A 14,128-nucleotide genomic window follows, 5' to 3' on the forward strand; every position below is an offset into this window, starting at 1 on the left:
AAATTTATTTGGACTTTTAACCTTACCCGGGTCGCTGTCAGTGTCAGTTTTGAGCAGTTTTCGATACGCGCCAAAACTTAACTTTTTGAACACAATAAAATATAATACTCATATTCTTGGAGTCTTTAGACTAAAATATTATTATTTTATTTTTCCATAATACCATATTACACAATAAACACGGATTACATTATGTAACATCCTAAAATATTCTAATATTAAATAAAGACAGTCGCGTTTAGTTATCGTGTGCTAATCGTTAATAAATATTAAATGAAGAAAGATCATGGACTTGGATTAATTATGGTGGATTAAAGGGTAATGGGCCTTAGGTCCATGGGCTTTAACGGATATAAATACCCCTTAAACCAACCTAAAACCCTAATCCTCATTCCATCTTTCCATATTTGCCTACACACTCAAAAACACACACATATCACTATACATATATACGGCCGATAGAGTTGAGCGAGGTTCGGGATCAAGTGGACGCTAGTTCGTGTAGATCCTTATTATACAAGCTTTATACAAGATCTAGAGTTCGTAAACAAGTTAAACGAGATCCAAACGAACACGAAAAGGTATGTTTTAAGCTTAAAGTTTACGTTTTTATGAACGGTTAGCCTTGAAACTTGAACCTAGAGTAGATCGGGTATAAACGGGTATTAAAGTAGCGAACTTGATGTTAGAGACGAACTTAACGAACTTACGGCTGCTATGACTCGTTTAAAATAAACCCTAGACTTAGTATTGAACGTTTTAATCTTAAAGGTCCAAACTTTATGCACTTTCGGGTTGTGTTTTATCCAAAAATGGCCACGGGAACGTTTGCAAGAATTATTTACACCTTATCAATGTATTACACATTAAAACGGAATGATTATAGGGGTTTGGGATGAGCCATAGCTGCTGCTGGGTAACTTCGCCCGCAGCAAGTTCGCCCAGCATGTTCGCTAAGCAGGTTCGTTGTATAAGTTCGCTTATGTCAACTTCGTTGTTGATTAAGTTCGCTAATGATAAGTTTCATCTATGGTTAACTTCGCTACCTGCAAGTTCGCCTGATGTTAAGTTCGCCATTGTTATGTTCACATGATGCTAAGTTCGCTTACTGATAAGTCCGCTTACTGATATGTTCGCTTACATATAAGTTCGCTTACAGCAAGTTCGCTTAATGCTAAGTTCGCTTAACATGTAAGTTGGCTTACATTTATGCCCGCTCATAGATGCAATGCAACGAATCAAATAGCGAATTAGACTTAATTCGTTATGAAGAATGAGTTAGCGAATTAGAAAATAAATTAAAATCCTAATGGAAAATGTGTCCAAGGGGCAGAGCCCCTAGCTTAACCCCAGCCAGGGGCTCTGCCCCTTGGACCCTGCTAAGGGCTGCTGGCCCTAGAACCCCGCTGCCAGGGGCGCTGCCCCCGGACCCCCGTTCGTTGTGGGTTATAATTGAATTAGAAACAAAATATAGATAGCAATAGTTGATTGATATGTGTAATTGTTATACAGTTAGCCGTGCACAGCTCAAGAAAGGAATAACGATTAACGGTGAACGTAACCGTGTTCAGGTGAGTTTCTAGCCCCATTTCTTTGCTATGTTTTTGGGGCTGTGTGCATACTTGATGTGATTAGTTAATACACTTACCTTAAGTGGTAAGTGTATGCCTTATATGATTTATGTATGAATGAATGCTTGACGATGCATGAACGATCTTCGGATATTGCATGTGCCGTCAAGAGATAGTATAAAGATATGATTGACATATATATGATGTATAGATGATGTCTGGACGTGTGAAAGTTTTAATTATGAATGTATAGAAAGGTACGAAAGGTATAGATAGAACAAGGGAACTGACCCTAATAATGTCGGCGAAGGTAGGGAACCGACCCTAATAATGTCGGCGAACGTAGGGAACCGACCATAATAATGTCGGCGAACGTAGGGAACCGACCCTAATAATGTCGGCGAACGTAGGGAACCGACCTTAATAATGTCGGCGAATGTAGGGAACCGACCCTAATAATATCGGCGAAGGTTATAGGGCGGAAGGCTCTTTAAAATGCATGTGTATGAATGAAAGTACGTAAGTATGTAAGTATGTAAGATAATAGGAAGGTGTGTACCTTCGGGTGCATAGGTAAATATGTGAATGTATTGTACGTTGCCTGATTAACTAGAACTCACTCAGCGTAGCTGACTTTTAGTATGCACGCAGGCTAATCGACTGAGACAGCTGGCTTGAGAGAGACACATGGCAATACTGAAGAGGCTGGCATCTGAAGATTTTCTGTGATGTTTTGATACTATGTTTTATGTTATGTTTTTAAAGGACGAGTTATGGATGTTTGTAATGGATGGTTGACAGTTTATATTATTCCGTGAAAGTTTTAATTAACTCTGATATTTAGAACTGTGTTCATGAGTAAATCCAACACCGAATGTAGGGCACTGGTAATGGGGCCTTACACATTATCACACTATTAGTCTTAAAAAACTCGGTTGCCACAAATACTTTGCAGGCCAGCCTTTCCCCACTTCGTCCTTATCCGGAGCGTGCGCTGGTGCTGTTCGGGATGAGTCTCATTTGGGATGATGCGAATAAGGTCCCATTTATCCAGAACGGTGGTCAAGGTTAGTGATTGTTGATTTCAAATGTATTTCTTTTTCTATCCTAACTTTTATGCAAGTGCAAAGGTGGAGGATCCACTGTTGCTGTTGCAACCTTCGCCTGAGGGTACGAAGATCCTGTTCCGACGGGAATTGGGTCCACGTGATGAGCCTATCCTTGTGAGGACTGCTCCTAACTTTGTGTTTCCTCCTCCTATAGGGCAGTCACTGCCACCATGGCCGCTGCCACCTCCCAATTTTGTTAACCCAAAAGAGAGTAAGATGTGATTTTATCCATACTCATTTATACTTTTTCGAATACCTTTATGTTTCAGGTAAACGGTCTCATGTTGTGCGCCTTCCTAAATGCGGCGGGAAGGGTGCACAAGCTAGCGGTTGTGTGACCGTATTGTTCATGGTAGTCACAGTAGCGCGTCATGTCCGCATTCGGCCTTGGCTTGTATGGGGGGTGGAGTTTGAGTTGGATGCTTTTCATATACATTATTTGCGCTGAACTTTTGGTCAACGGGGTCCACCTGTTGGATGAATGTGTTTGCCCTTTATGTTTGTTTTTGATAGGCTTATAGGCTGTGTTTTCTTTTGGCTGGGTTTCATGATTTAGTCTTGACCATACGGAAGCCACCATTTTGCCCTGACGGATCCTATTGATATCGTTTCTTGCGTCCTTACGTGCCAACTCTTTACCCAAGCTCTTTCTGTTCCCGCGTATCTTTTGGCAGCCGTCATGATGGCGTCCCAGCTTTGGGGCATGCCATATCTACCTGTAAGGGTGCGGATGAGATCATCGCATCTTACATTTGGAGAAAGGCTGTGGGCATGAGTTCTTCGCCAACACCTCTGATATTCAACCTTTCTTGGTTGAATCTGGTAATGAAATCCTCCAACGTTTCATTATCCTTCCATGTAACATTAAGGATATCCGCTGGATCGCTGATGTGACGCCGTTGTTGGCTAAAATGTTGAGTGAACTTGCTAGCTAGATCATCCCAACTTACGATTTGTCCTTCTAGCAATCGCTCAAAACAAGCTCTTGTTGCCCCTACTAGTATCAATGTGAATATGTGGCACCATAGCGGCATGGTTCACCCCGACACTAGTCTGGCTGCAATATTAGTTTGTAAGTGATCATCCGGATCTGACAGGCCATCGTACTGGCCTACTGTTGGCGGGATTTTTAGATTTTCTGGCAGTTCCGCCTCGGCGATTCTTTTAACAAAGTTTGACCTTCCAGATGATGTTGTTGGCTGGTATGGTTTGGAGAAGTCTTCGTACGCATCTGGGTGGTATTTTATAAGTTTTTTAGCAGTTGTGTCTAGACCTTTCTGTCACACCCCGAAAATCATAATTGAAAACAGCGGAAGACTTTAACTTAAGTTGTTCGGGTTATGACAGATGCCGATAGCCAATAACAATAGAATAAGAATATTTAATAATAAAAGATTAACTTTTATTTAATAAAATATTCAACACGTAATAAGAGTTTGTACACGTGCTACCGCACGGTTTATTAAAATCCCATTTTATACATTATTCAAACACACAGACCGCTCTCCTTTCCATGTCTCCTCGACACCATCACTTACCTGAAAAGCATATTAAAAATAAACGGCAACATGAATGTTGATGAGTTCTCTTTATTGAAAAACACACACACACACACACATATATACATATATATAATATAAAATAATGAAAAACAACGCAATCGAAACTTCCAAATAAATTATAATGAGAAATCATAATAAACGATATTACAACCATTCTTTTTATCATAATCCATTACCATAAGCAACGGTGGTAGCCTTTCCTACTGTTCTTTTAACATGGTAATAATATTTCTCAACAATCGAACTTACCATAAAAAAGAAGCATTTAACATTTTTAAACAAATCGTACTGTTGTAGACTAGCAAGAAATACAACAAGTTTATGACTATCAAAATTGATAACTCGATACTTACCATACTCAAAATTTTCCAATTTTTAACCCAACGCGATTGGAAATGGGGGGCGTCACCCCGATGAAAAATGTTTTATAATCACTTTAACTCAACAAATCAAGGTTGATGATTAACAATCATTCATGACTCACTCATGTTCTTGAAGACTAGAAATGGTAAAAAGAATACCTTGATAACTTATTCAATATAAAACATGAATCCTTATGTTGTACTTAGAAATGATGAGATATAAGCTATGATCTATTTCTCTAGTTTTGATATTTCTAAAATAACATTGTTAACACGATCGCTTAGGTTATCATGCTAGTTAAAGAACTCATATGTTAATGGAATGTGTAATTATAGCCTAATTAAATCAACCAATGGGAGGTTGTGTGACTAAACTATAACCACCCGAAGTTGTTAGAATTGGTATTTGAGAAATCGAAGTCAATCCTAATCTTTCTACTTTACTAAACTACTTGCCTACTTAAATTCACATTCTCGTGGTAGTATGAGATTAAACAAGGGTGGACTTCAAAATATGCATGCTACTTTCTTTTATATCATAGAATATGTTCACTTAGAAATGAGGGGCTATTCTATCATATATTATTATGGCAAGTTTATCACATGTTTACTTAATAATCATCAAGGAAGAAAGGAGTGGATTCTTGATCTTAGATGGTAACATTCTTTTAATTGATATATATATATCTATTAAAGTTTAAAAAATTATGGCAAGTTTATCACATGTTTACTCATTTAGAATTTCTCTTCTTGTTACCTATATATTATATATATATCTATTAAAGTTTAAAAAATCAACCCCAAAAATGATTAAACTCTTCGATTAAAGTAAAACGAACATTTGTATCCATGGATCGATACTTGGTTCTTATCAATACTATTCTACATATACGATAGGTACACTTGCCTGTTTTGTGTGTGTTTAGTCTTAGTAGAAATCACTTTTATAAATTTAAAACACGATCTTGTGCAAAAGCTAAAATCGAAATCTCCATACTATTTTACCACACCGCACACACACATCAATAAGAGAAAGTCAGAGAAACATGAAATTTTTGGACGAAAAGTGATGGTCTGATTTCTACCCTATTTATAGTTGATTTCAAGGTCGGCCGTGTATCGCGATGGACCTATAATAAGGTCATCGCGTAGCATGACTAGACTATAGGGTTGTCGAGTCAGCCCTAATTATGCCACATGGTAAGCCATGTGGCAAACAACGTGCCTTCAGTGTAACCTCCACGTCGCGTATCGCGATGGGTTACTTAAGGGTCTTTCGCGTAGCGCGACAGCCGCAAAAGCTTCCGGATAATTACATGTCATTGAGTATTGCGACGAGGCTTATCTAAATCCGTTGCCTGGCGCGATGGGATGATATTTTATTTTTTTATTTCCACAAAAATACTAATGAGGCTCTCAAGTGACTCGTGGCGATGCGAGCGTGCAAAATGTGCCATCAAAGCGCCACATTGCACCCATCACACTTCGCCCCAGCCCGTACGCGTCGGGTGCTTCGCACCCTTCGCTAGGACCACTAAGTGTGTCTTGTTATATATGAATATTATCATATGATCTCTATTTCATATAAAGATCTTACAAGTTTGGTAACCTAGCGATGTGAGACAATGACTCACATTTTTATTTATACCAAGGTGGAATAGTTGCTTTTTTTCTTCCTCCACCAATGTGGGATGAAAACTCACTTCTTCTACTCTTTTTGACTAGTTGATTTGGTTATTTTTTTGTAAAGTTGTTAGGTCGTGTCACATTTTAAAAAACGTAACTGTAGGGCGAACTCATATATTTAAAAATTAATTCCAACACTTAGGTAAATTTTCTTGATTTTATCCGGCTTACGATCATCATTAGTTATGGTGCAATGATCCCTTATCTAAACGGTTTGTATCAATATTAAATATCATGTCTTTTGGACACCCACTCCATCTAATGTGTAGTCAAACGTTGTTCATTAATTACAGCCAACCAGCCAGTCTAATCTTATGCCATTTGGATCTTAGCACGAGAGTTGCATTGACAGAGGTATTGATTATAATAAGCTACTCATGCCTTTCAAAATGTTCAATTAGATTGAATGATACTATAGTGATTTTGGGTTCATAGACATACAAAAAATATTATTTGTTCCATGTAATAAAATCTTAAACTTTATTAGGGTTTTAAAAAGTAATGAATTATGTTTATTAATAATCTAATACATACCGGAATAAGCCCATGTTTAAGATCAAGAGTCACACAAACAAACCGGTCGAATAAATCACATAATTATTTCACATAAGTATCAACTGAAAATCAAATAAACAAAGCCTGGTGTTGAAAGTTAAAACTAAAATTAATTTTGTCGAACATGATGGCTAAATCAATCAAACCGAATAAGAAAACAAAACATTAAAATTAATCTACAAAACATAGGAAAAAGTTAATTGTCCAAACTTGCTCCTCTCGAACTGGCGTCCAACAAGAGGTCCTAGTACCTTTTAATTAAAAAAACCCTTCAATTATTGTGACCCATTGTTCATTTAAGGTGAGTTTATGTTCGAGTTTTGGTAACAAAAATCTGAATATGTAATTTTTAACCATACAAAAACTAATACCCGTTTGAAAAATTGTAAGAGTGACATGTAATGAACAACATGTACATAGGTAAGTTAGCACACATATTTATTATCATCAAATATAAGCCCACGATTTAACCTACCCGTTACAATCATTCAACAAGGTCTTGAACAAATTCACATATGAGCAAAATAAAACTCATATGAAAGTTTTATCTCCCCATTTTCTTCACAAATTCGGCAAGGTCTTGAAAAATCTTCAAAATTCACAAACAAACTCATCTTCAAATTACACGTAGTCTCTCCCTCGGCCAGTAGAACGCATAAAAAGTAGGCCGAAAAATATATCAGAAAAGTTTCTTTTAAGAACATTTTTCTAAAATATATTTATTTTTTAATTTTATTTTTTATAACTTAACACATAACGAATGAGCTCTCGTTCGTTATCTCCATACGTTAACTTAATCACCATTCGTCAAAACTGTGTCTTCATACGTTAACCTTGTCATCATTCGTTACACTTGAACGAATAGACCACATTCGTTATAAATTACAATCATCATACGTTATAACCATCCTCATTCATTAGAACAGTTGAACGAATGAGTATATACATTAACCAGTCCACATTCGTTACACATTTAACGAATGTAAACCACTGATGTGGGTATGATGATGCTCTCACAACTAAGCTTTAAATTTATTAAACAAGACTCTAAAAGAAACCACACAAAACCGGCAAGTGTACCGATCACTAATAGTATAGCACTATGGAAGTCCGAGTATCGAACACAAGGACACTTGAAAACGTTAATGATACTTAACCCTAACCAAGACTCACCTAAGAATATTTAAATGATTTTTAATAATTAACTACTTAACCTAACTTACTTTAACTAAATTAATTAGCTAGACTTAACTTAACTAAACACTTGAAACTTAGAAACTTAACTGCAATCGGAGAAAACGTCTACCTAGGTAAGAATCATATTGAAGGTATAATAAGTTAATGGATTGAGGACTCTCACGACACCGGTTCCTAAGGATGACTCAACTAAGGTTCACTCAAGAAAGGTAGATCACCTCTCAGTCTCACTAACAAACTCTAACTTACACTTAGTTGATTTTAAGAACAAACCGAGAAAGGAAATGTTAAAGTGTTCTAATGCCGACTCTCCTCTCGGACTCACCGACACACTACCCTAATGGAGACGAATACTACGCAACCAAGGATAGAGGAACAATTTAGTTTAACTTAAACTAGACCAACTAATCGCTCAAAAACCCAAACCCGACAAGAACCGAACCCGCTCTCGCGCGATCCTAATTCTAACAAGCAAAAGCTATGAGACGAGTTTACTTCCTATCACCTCTCGGTCTCTAAGAAGGTGTTCACCCGCTGAATCTAATCAATTAATATACCCACTTAAACCCTACGGTTGATCACCCCGCAAACAATCTCTAGACACAAAGTAAAGAGTTCAAACAAGCTAAAATCAATCAAAACCTATTCAATTAATCAAAGCAAGAGGTATATGAGTATAACTAATAAATTCACAGCCACTAAACACAACCTAATTCAATGTTAAACCAAACTTTTCATTAACAATTCAAGCCATGATGATCAACAATCCATAAAACTCATTAAAATCTAATAATATTCATCTAACCTAGGTAGAACTAATAATTTTAGCCAATCATAATCAATGAACAGTAGATAAAATAGATATAAATGATAAACATTCTCATATAAATCTGATTACAAAAGGTTTGAATGCTTAAAAACCAAAAACGAACTCACAAACGTTAAAATAGTCAAAACCGACAACCGAATGATAAAAGATGTAATCGTAAGCTTGTCCTCTTTGGTTTCTCCTCTAGAGCAGGTGTGGGATGGCTGGAAACTTGAATAATTTCGTTCATAGGGTTTTAGGGTTTATATATATGTTTAAAAACCTCCTTCCTAATATAAAATAGGTTAAAACAAGCCCACTAGGCCCACTAGAAGACAAAATAGACGTGGTAGCTGATTCTTGAACATTCTTGGCAGCCTTGGGACATGTGGGAATCTACCACATGCTTCTTGAATGGTATGACCTGGTCGCGTAGCTCGAACATGACATTTTCTTACGTTTTTCGACTTTCAGCTCGTTTATCTTCGTTTTTGCGTACCGGCTTCATCCGAGCTCCGTTTTAGCTGATTCTTTTTTCATTTGACTCGTTTTCTCGCTCTCTTCAACATGGGACCTATCACATACACAAACATGTAATTTAATGCAAGAATAACAAAATAATCGTTAACGTTTAAGCACAAAATAACATAAAAACTATTAGGAAAACATGTGTGTTTTACACCACGTCAAAAATCCCCACACTTAAACCTTTTTCGTCCCTGAAAAAGAAATCTACACAGGATCATAACGAAGTGAAAAACAACAAACTCCCAGATTATTAATCATTATCAAAGCATAAGAAATAGCTCGACTTATTGACCGCGATTGCCGATATTGTTGTCCACTTAAACCCAGCTACCAACCAATCAAGCCCCCCTTTTGCATTAAACGTTTTAAGTCCAAAAATTAAGGCTACACCTACCCCATCTCAGACAAAGAGAGCTAGAAAAATTAGAGTCGAAGCAAACTGGTTCGACAAATCACCATAAGCCAAGGACTCGTTGATGGTACTAATTAGATGCACTCGGTGAAATTTTGATGGATGAATGGTCATGTGGAGGTCGTACGAGCTATTCCTAAATATTATTGGACTTTGTCCTATAAATTCCTAATTTTTATTTATTGACTAAGAACCTTCGAGCCCCAATAGTGTATCCTCAGAGTCACTATCCCCTTGGTAACACGTAAACTCTAAGTCCCGTCTAGTATGTGCACTTTGGCCTCTTTTACTAACTTTAAAGAATGCTCATTTGGCATTTTACAATACATAAATTTCTTCACAAGCATTTTGCTTTTCTTTAACAACTTTTGAGAATACACAAACATAACTTTCAATACATACTTTTCTTTTACTTTCTTTTTTTTTTCTCTTTTTTTTCTTTTCTCTTTTTTTTTCTTTTTTTTCAGTCTTTTATATCACCCTAAAAAATATAACTATTTCTAAGCTCGTAGAAAGATGGACATGTGGTGTGTGCTGGTTTAAGTGCATCTAAGTATAACAATCTCAAAGTTTTCAGATTATGGTAATTCTCCCTAAGCATCGAAATTCGGTTTCACCGTTTTCAAATTATTATATATATAAAAACTGCTAAAGAGGACTATCAAAGCTAGTTGGGCCTACCGACACATCCCAAATCAGATATGTTAACCATCCCTTCTTTTATTATTATATTATATATTTCAAAAGTTTCAAGAGTTCGTTAGCACATTGGTAGTAATATCATTTCCTGCTTAACGTAGAACAAAAACAATTTTCAAGGGACATTTTTCTTTAAAACTTTTTTTTTAAATATTAACTCTCAAGATTTTCAATATTCTTTTATTTTTCTTAAAAATGAAAACGTCAGTTCCCCATCCCCACACTTAAATTTCACATTGTCCTCAATGTGAGACAAGGAAAAGACAAAACTAAACATAAAGAAAAATAAAGTGGAACAGACTCCCCTGGTATATGTGATCATGCAAGTGTGCGGTGAATCATGTTCCTCGCTCTCCTATTCGAACGCAAGCTTAAAACTCCAGTGCTCTCTATCAAGCTATCACTAACGAACGAAAGCGGCAATCCTTATGCAAATTGCATCCCCACACTTGTTTAAAACTCTAGCTCATCAACCGTCATCAGCCAACCAAGGAATAAACTGAAAGTAAGAGAAGAGACACCCAGCAAAACTCGGAAATAAAAATAAAATGAAAATAAAATAACAAGAAAAGATATTACCGGGTTGCCTCCCGGGAAGCGCTAAGTTTATTGAATAGTCTTCAGCCGGACTCGCTCCCGAAACCTCAATCAGGAGGCTTCTCCTTTATCCTTTTCCCATCGATGCTCCTCAATACTCTCCTCTTACAATTGGTCGGGAAGAAACCAATTGCACAGCTCTCATGGGCCCGACCATATGAATTAAACTCGGCCCACCAACTCTTGAATTCCCCAAAAAAATGATTCAATGAAGTGAAATGGGGAAGTCAATCTCTTTATTACACTACGATTTCTTCGCCCAGAAATCCTCCGTCTAGTTCCTTTAGCCAAACTTTTAAACCTTAACACGTCCCGAATAGAGATTGAGTACGGTTCATGTTTTGGTTTTTCACATTCAAAGTGCAATGGTGGAAAGACTGATTCACCAACCACCTCATGGCTCTCCTCACAAGGCTCATTCTTGATCCCCGCACTTGGCTTGTTATACAATAGATCCTCAAGCAACTTCAAATCGCCAAGTGGGTCAAACTCTCATTCATCTATCATGGTGAAATCCATCAACTCTTCACCAAACTCATCCTTAAATTCTTCCTCCCAAGAGGGAACATACTCCTCTACTCTCTGTTCCTCCATTCCGGTATCTTCAATCTCACTTAGGGTTTCAAACAAAGGTGGATAAAAATGTGGAATATATTCCAAATCCTTTCTAATGGCGAACAATACATCGTCCATTATTGATTCCAGTTCTGGGGTTGGCTCTAATATATTTCCCGATAAGTCTTTATACCCTAAGAAGTTCCCAATTTGATCATATGCAAATTGGTATGGAGGAGGCTTTGCCACAAGTGATTCCCATGGAGCTTTCCGTGCCTCGACTTCTATCCTCCTTCGCTCATAAGCATCATGTACCCAGTGATCTCCGCCACACACTTTGCACCATGGCGTTCCAACGTGTCGTCCAAACATATTTCCTTTAAAGAACACTCAAAAGAAAAGATCACGGGCACCAGATAAAAACAGAATAAATTACTTAAAATAAAATTAAACTAAAACTAAACTAATTAAAATAACTAATCTAATATACGAAAATACAATAGGTAAATCCTAACTAGGGTCGTTCTCAATACGCCTCTAACCGTGTCCCCGGCAACGGCGCCAAAAACTTGATGTGGGTATAATGATGCTCTCACAACTAAGCTTTAAATTTATTAAACAAGACTCCAAAAGAAACCACACAAAACCGGCAAGTGTACCGATCACTAATAGTATAGCACTATGGAAGTCCGAGTATCGAACACAAGGACACTTGAAAACGTTAATGATACTTAACCCTAACCAAGACTCACCTAAGAATATTTAAATGATTTTTAATAATTAACTACTTAACCTAACTTACTTTAACTAAATTAATTAGCTAGACTTAACTTAACTAAACACTTGAAACTTAGAAACTTAACTGCAATCGGAGAAAACGTCTACCTAGGTAAGAATCATATTGAAGGTATAATAAGTTAATGGATTGAGGACTCTCACGACACCGGTTCCTAAGGATGACTCAACTAAGGTTCACTCAAGAAAGCTAGATAACCTCTCAGTCTCACTAACAAACTCTAACTTACACTTAGTTGATTTTAAGAACAAACCGAGAAAGGAAATGTTAAAGTGTTCTAATGCCGACTCTCCTCTCGGACTCACCGACACACTACCCTAATAGAGACGAATACTACGCAACCAATGATAGAGGAACAATTTAGTTTAACTTAAACTAGACCAACTAATCGCTCAAAAACCCAAACCCGACAAGAACCGAACCCGCTCTCGCGCGATCCTAATTCTAACAAGCAAAAGCTATGAGACGAGTTTACTTCCTATCACCTCTCGGTCTCTAAGAAGGTGTTCACCCGTTGAATCTAATCAATTAATATACCCACTTAAATGTAAGGCCCCCGTTACCGGTAGCCCTACTTTCGTGTTGGATTTACTCATAAACACAGTTCTAAATATCAGAGTTAATTAAAACTTTACGCGGAATATAAAACTTTCATAAAACGTTACATAATTCATAACTTGTCTCAAAATATCCTTTGTCTTTCAACATTAAAGCATTAAAATTAAAACATCATAAGTCTTCAGATGCCAGACTCTTATTCTTCTGCCATGTGTCCCCACTCAAGCCAGCTGTCTCATCCTACTCACCTGCGTGCATACTAAAAGTCAGCTACGCTGAGTGAGTTCTAGTTAATCATACATTATACAATACACAATAACTTATATTCTTTCATTCATACTTTCATACTTTCTTACTTTCACATCTTACGTTATAAAGAGCATTACGCCCTACATTCCTCGAGTATTATTAGGGCTCGGTACCCTCCTTCCTCGAGTATTATTAGGGCTCGGTACCCTCTTTCCTCGAGTATTATTAGGGCTCGGTACCCTCTTTCCTCGAATATTAGTAGGGTTCGGTTCCCTAGTTCTCGAATATTAGTAGGGTTCGATTCCCTCTTCGTTACCATACAACCATACGTCATACCTCGAGTATTATTAGGGCTCGGTACCCTTTTCGTAACCATACAACCATCCTTTCATTCTTTTATTAACTTTATCACGTTCATACACATAAGCATACATATCATACTTACCTTATACATAGCGTTACAACCTGACAGTACGTGCAATATCCGAAGATCGTTCACGTACCATCAAGCAATCATTCAGACATTTCACATTATTCACATAAGGCATACACTTATCTCTTAGGATAAGCGTATTAACAAACATATTGAATATGCACACAGCCCCGAAAACATAACACATAAATGGGGCTAGAAACTCACCTGAACACGGTTACGTTCACCGTTAATCGTAATCCCTTTCTTCAGTTGTACACGGCTGACTGTATAACAAGTATACGTATCAATTAACTATCACTTCTCATATCATCTTTCTAGTCTTAACTAGTACCCACAACGAACGGGGGTCCGGGGGCAGCGCCCCTGGCAGCGGGGTCTAGGGGCGGCAGCCCCTAGCAGGGTCCAAGGGGCAGAGCCCCTGGCGGGGTCTAGGGGCGGCAGCCCCTAA

Source organism: Bidens hawaiensis, unplaced genomic scaffold (genome assembly GCF_021521415.1).
Source record: "Bidens hawaiensis isolate Kalapana, Puna unplaced genomic scaffold, B.hawaiensis_p1.1 tig00012943_1, whole genome shotgun sequence".
Lineage (NCBI taxonomy): Eukaryota > Viridiplantae > Streptophyta > Magnoliopsida > Asterales > Asteraceae > Bidens > Bidens hawaiensis.